Genomic DNA, 6,000 nt, shown 5'->3' with positions numbered 1-6,000 from the left:
TTCTTGACTTCAACATGCATAAGTTTTAATTCCCATCTGCCTTCATATTACAATGAATTTAAAAAAGAAGTTGGGAGCCAAATCACTAAATTGAACAAATTGTCAGATACTTACTGCTTGTGGAATGTTGCAGTCATGCTAAGCTATTGAATCAATACTTGGAGCAATTTTATTGTTTCTTAATATAAGCCATGAACTGTCCTCTGGAAGATGTGTGGAAGCATGTGGCATTCTAATACTTGACAGAATGGTGCTTTGTGTTTTATCTGAATCTTTTTTGTGAAAACTTTCTTGAACTGAATGTAGTATTGGATTATTTCTAGTCAGAAAGTAGTCCCAATACTTACAGTGTATAATATATATTTACAATACAGTCCCAAAGTCCCCAGACTCAGATTCATCAAACCATAGGAATTACTCAGTCTATATGGCCTCCTTGAATGTAGAAACTCACAGCTCAAATTTACAAAAACTAAATGGCATTAAACTATTTTGGATCACATTGCGCTCGTGTTGAAAGCATTGAGGTGCTTCAAGGTTGAAAGGATTAGCCGGAGACATCGCTGTTACCTTGGGGGGGCACCCAACTGAGGGCACCTTTCATGTCCCTTGCAGGAATTGGAGCAAAGGACGGGAGCTCACCCCATCCAACAAAAGTACTCCAACCCAGGATCCTAACCATGTGAGCCCCCATGTTCCTACTCTTTTGGACAGTTATTGTGTAAGGTGTTGATCTAAGTCATTGAAGTAAGGAATAAAAAGAGAATTACTGTGCAGACTCTGTTGATCTCTGTGTGTTCAAAATAAAGGAGAAATGCCACATAAAGATTTCTAATTTGATCATCCAGTCCCTGTATACACAATAGCATTTGGGCATTCTTACTTGACTAGCAGTTGTTTTATCTCAATTTGCTGTTTGCTGTTACTACACTGGTAACTGTTTGTGTAGGACAGCAATAGATGATGTTTATTACCCCACACGTTCAATGTGACATTAAGGTCTTCTACACTAGGTGATTGGAAAAATGATAAAATGGAGTGTCCCTGGACATGGGAAAACAAAAATGACAATGAAAACAATATTTATGCCAATTTCAAACCAGCAACCTTCTCTATGCTAAGCAGAGATCGTATTTCACTGTGATATTTCAGCAAACCTGTAAAACAGAAGTTTAGAAATAATTAAAGTGGAAGAGGGTAGAAAGAAGGGATGTTTTATTTTTATGTGGTTATTGTGTGGGCATATATGTGATATTTGATGCTTTAATCATATATAATTTATATATGATTAAAATCATATATAAATCATATATAATATAAATTGTATATAAAGTCTGTGGGTGTGCTTGTGTACATAAACAAATTCACCCAAATGAAAGTCCAGGAAGATTGATGTCCATGAAGCAAAACAATTGCCAATTGTTTTCCCAGAGGAGAAAGGTGGAAGTGCACAGTACCGAGGAAATTGGCTACTGGTAACCTGCAATTTGCAATGAATTCCTTGCAAACTCTTGACAAAGTGTCTCAGTTCAGGCAGGAATTTCTTATTAAGTTGAATCAAGCTGACATGAATACAAGATAGGAACAACTACAATGCTTACATGAAGTTGTGCTCTTTGTAGATTGCTGGATTAAACAACTGCATGTTTGAAAGAAATTCATTATCACAGCAGTATTTTGCTGCTTCTAATTTGTACCTAAAATGTTTGCATAGGAATTTGTTTCTGAGCCATTTTTCTTTTATAATTATAATTTTGAGCAGTTGTGATCAGTGAGGGTCATGAGTTGTTAAAAGAAGGAGTTCAGAGATCAGTGTACTCCTGGTGTTCCACATTTCCTGGCCCTGAATATCTACATTTTATTTTAAACATATATAATGATTCATTCTGAAAATTATTTTTAACAACAGTTGCCTTTCTCTTTGATATTCTCTGTAGAGTTAAATTACATAGGGAATAAGGGAGGGACAACTATAATTTAATGATATTTCTATTGTATGGGATGGAAGTGCAGAAGTCCAATTTGACATCCAGTACTAACCAAAATGGTGACAAAAATGACAAAATGTATACTGTGATGGAATAATGCAAAATCTAGCCTTCATCAGACAAGAACAAATATATTATGGGGTTTATACAACAGATACTCATCACTTGCTCTCTCTTACCCAATTTTATTTTTGTAGGCTGTGAACCAATGCAAATTTAAATATGTTTAAACTTAATTAAATTAAAGGACATAGCTGTGGCTATGTTATAGTTTAGAGCAAAAGTAGTTGATGAATTGTAATTTTTAATGCCGCAGAAGGGGGAAATTATTAATCTCAGAGGGATTAATCATATTAACTGCAATTAATTAAGTTAATACAAATGCAGCCTTTATCTTAGGTCCCAACCTCCAGCAATCCAATCAAAGACTAAATGCTGTTTGCCAGTCTTAAAAGCCTTGTACCATTTTCACAGAAACAATTCAGAGCCTCTCACTTACCCCAAATGCAGGACTGGAATTCTGTGGCTTTCAAGTTGCTGATCTTAGGTTTTTAGCAGCTATAATCAATGAAGCCAATGGAAAATGATGCTGGAAACTCTTGTTTACAAATTTCTAGAAAGCCTTCCTCATCCTGTAGAAACATTTCTTGCTACATAGTTTGCCTTTGTTCATGTGTATGTTGTCTTTGACCGTACAACAGTTTTGTTCCTTATGCCATCCATCGTGTAAACTTGCAGGATTCTTTTTTCTTGCCATGTATAAGGTTACATTCGAACTAGACTGTGATGTTTCTTTGTAACATGTGTGTGTGTGTGGATATCTGCACAATGGTTATGTTTTGAAAGCTGAATGCAATGAAATTTCATTTTAACATATGCTGATTAGTGTACATTTAAAGTGACAATAAAGATTCTATTCTATTCTATTCTAAACACTGTAAGTAAATGAAGAAGTGATTTCCCCTTAATACATACATTTAAAATTAATTTGAATAAAGAACAGCAAGTCATTTTATGCCTCAGATCATTAAAGCATTTATTGCCAAACCAGGCAATCCACTTTATTAAATGGATTCTTAATTTTCTTAATCCACTATGCCATGGGTTTCAAACTGGCAGTCTGCGGGTTGGATATGTCACATGCAGGCCAGGCCCACACCAGCTCTATAAAGGGGAAAAATGTCATGAAACGTCTTGTGGCAGCAACATGATGCAGCAAGTTTGACACCTGTGTGCTATGTCTTTCTTAATGGAGACAGAGGCAATCTAAAGCCTTAGGACTATATGTGGCCCTTAACATCTCAGTTGCAGCTATTCAAATCACCTTTGACCTGGTGGCTAACTTTGGTAGTACAATCAGCTTCTTGCCATTTTGAAGAGGTTGGTATATGAAATGAGATGAGTTCTAATGTAGACTTAGTACAGTATAAAACAGAAATCCGCCCTATTAGTTTTAAATATGGAAAAGCCGTAGTCACCAAATATTGCATAAGTTTGTTTTAAGGCATGAAATTATCTGATCCAGTCTCCTTTCTCCAACCAACCTGGAATAAACTGGAATTGTTATTATTATATGTTCATAAAAATTTCAAATATATTATTCTCATTTGACCTAATAAGCCACTTGCATTTGGAAATACAATTTGGTTGCTAGGAGAGTTCACAGTAGGGATAGAGAGATAAACCTAGTTGTTATGTAATTAACTCCAAAATTATACCCCAGCAAAGTATATACATAATATAGTGATTACTCCACATCCTTAACTGCAATGATTAACCACAGAATTTTAATCAGGTGTTAGTTAGCAAAGAAGTGGCTGTACTGTTTTAATTGACATCTGATTCCAACTCATTAGGTATAGTTAAATTGGCTTGTAGTGTTGGCTCAACAACAACAACAAAACAGTTATTATAAGTGGTGTGAAATAATGAGTTAGGTGTAGGTGAAAATGACAACCCAATGCACAGCTGCTGCAACAAAAGACAAATTCCATACTTGGAATCATTTGAAAGAAAATTGAAAATAGAAGTCCCAATATAATGTTTTTTCCCCAAAATCTATGTAATTTTATTGGAACTATCATGTATATTGGTCTCTGAATTTAAGGAAAATTATTATATACTAAAAAATCAATCAAAATTATTAGGATACTGAAACTCAATTCAGAGATGTTTCCCTCCAGTTTAGTTTTATGAAGGTCCCAAATGCATCAAATGACTCTTTGGTATCACTTATTGATAATCCTATGTTTCTGTGTAAATAGACTCATACTCTGGTCCAGAAGATTTTTTCACCCTGAAGTTCCTGGGGAGATTTATTTCTTCAGGCAGATTTATTTATTTTTAAAATTGTTAGTGCACAAGGAAGCCCACTACTCTTCTTGTATATGACCTTCAGAGGCATCAAGACTAAGAGCCTTGGCCTGTTGATCTCCATAACTTCCATAAATCTGTGGGGTGAGATTGATATTAGGAAGGAAGAGAAGAATAATAATGCATTCTTAGTAAATTATTGACAGTGGTGTGGGAATTAGTTGTTTAGCACAGTGTTTCTCAACCTTGGCAACTTGAAGATGTCCGGACTTCAACTTCCAGAATTCCCCAGCCAGCAAATGCAGAGTGATGGCATTCGGGAAAAAACTGTCCTTATGTCTAGTTGTTTTGGTGTACAGTGCCCTATAGCATTGTTTTGAGGGTAGAAGTTGAAACAATTTATGTCCAGGATGCGAGGGGTCTGTAGATATTTTCACAGCCCTCTTTCTGGCTCATGTATTGTATTGTATTGTATTGTATTGTATTGTATTATATTGTATCACTGCATTGCATTGTACTATACTGTATTGTGAATTGTGAATCCATCACAGTTATGACCTACCATGTGTTTTATGCACTTTCTTGGGGAAAGGCCAATGTGGTATAATGCATCTTGAGCAAATTCAGATATGACGTAAATTGTTGGGCTACCAAAATAGGTGTTGGTTAACCCATTCTGGACTATGTCAAATCAAGCCATTTGTCCATTGAACTCAAAGTCAGCTGCATCTTTAACCTTTCAAATGAACTGTTCTGTGAATCACAGCTTGAAGAGGACAATTACTTTCTTCAATGAAACAACACAAGAGAAGTGAAGGATTGCATCTTTCTGACTGAGCCTGCATTTTGTGCATTATAAAATAAATGAAAGTTTCATAAAATGTAATGAACTCAGCATTGATTTTTTTTTTGTTTAAATGAAAGATTGTAACTTGTCATGTGAATGATTTTTTTTTCAAACCTTGGCTTTCTATTTTCATTGCTCTTCTAAATCTCCATTAATGTCATTGGCAGCACTTTCAGAGCTCCTAAATGAAGTCAAGCATACCCAATCCACCTTACAAGTGACCTTTCAATTTTCTGCCACGGAAACAAGATTACTACTTTGATAACGGGCACCAAATTTCAAAGAACAGAGGAACAGCTGCAGTTTTAGACTGTCACGATAAAATGAAAGTGTATGAACTGTTAATTTTCTTTAATGTGGTTTTCTATTGAAAGAAACTATTTTTTTATTTTGAGAAATGGAAATAGCATCAACATTAACACTGTATTTCAAGTAAAAACAATTGGCAGTCCTATCACACTTTAATTCCATACCATTTGCATTAGGCTGACTCAACCTGTAGCATTTAGTAAGGAAAAAAATGTGTGAGTGAGAGAGAGAGAGAGAGAAAGAAAGAGAGAGGGAGGGTGGAGAGAGGGAGAGGGTAAGAGAGAGGGTGAATGACACAGGAAGAGTGCATGGCTCATTTGATTATCTATACTTAAAAATGTAGAATTCATTTTGAGATTTAAGTCACAATATTCTTAAGGTTATGTTTCACAAAGTCCAATGGAAAATGGATGCTAAGATGTTGGACAATGTTGTTTGATCTTGTTTTGTCAAAGGTAACACAAAATTATTCTTGTTGCCTGCTCATCTGCATGTTTTCTACTACCTCCCTTCCTGAGTACATATTTTACATTATTCCCCAAG

This window comes from Thamnophis elegans, chromosome 1 (assembly GCF_009769535.1).
Source record: "Thamnophis elegans isolate rThaEle1 chromosome 1, rThaEle1.pri, whole genome shotgun sequence".
In the NCBI taxonomy this organism is placed as follows: Eukaryota; Metazoa; Chordata; class Lepidosauria; order Squamata; family Colubridae; genus Thamnophis; species Thamnophis elegans.
Note: the sequence above shows the minus strand (reverse complement) of the source record.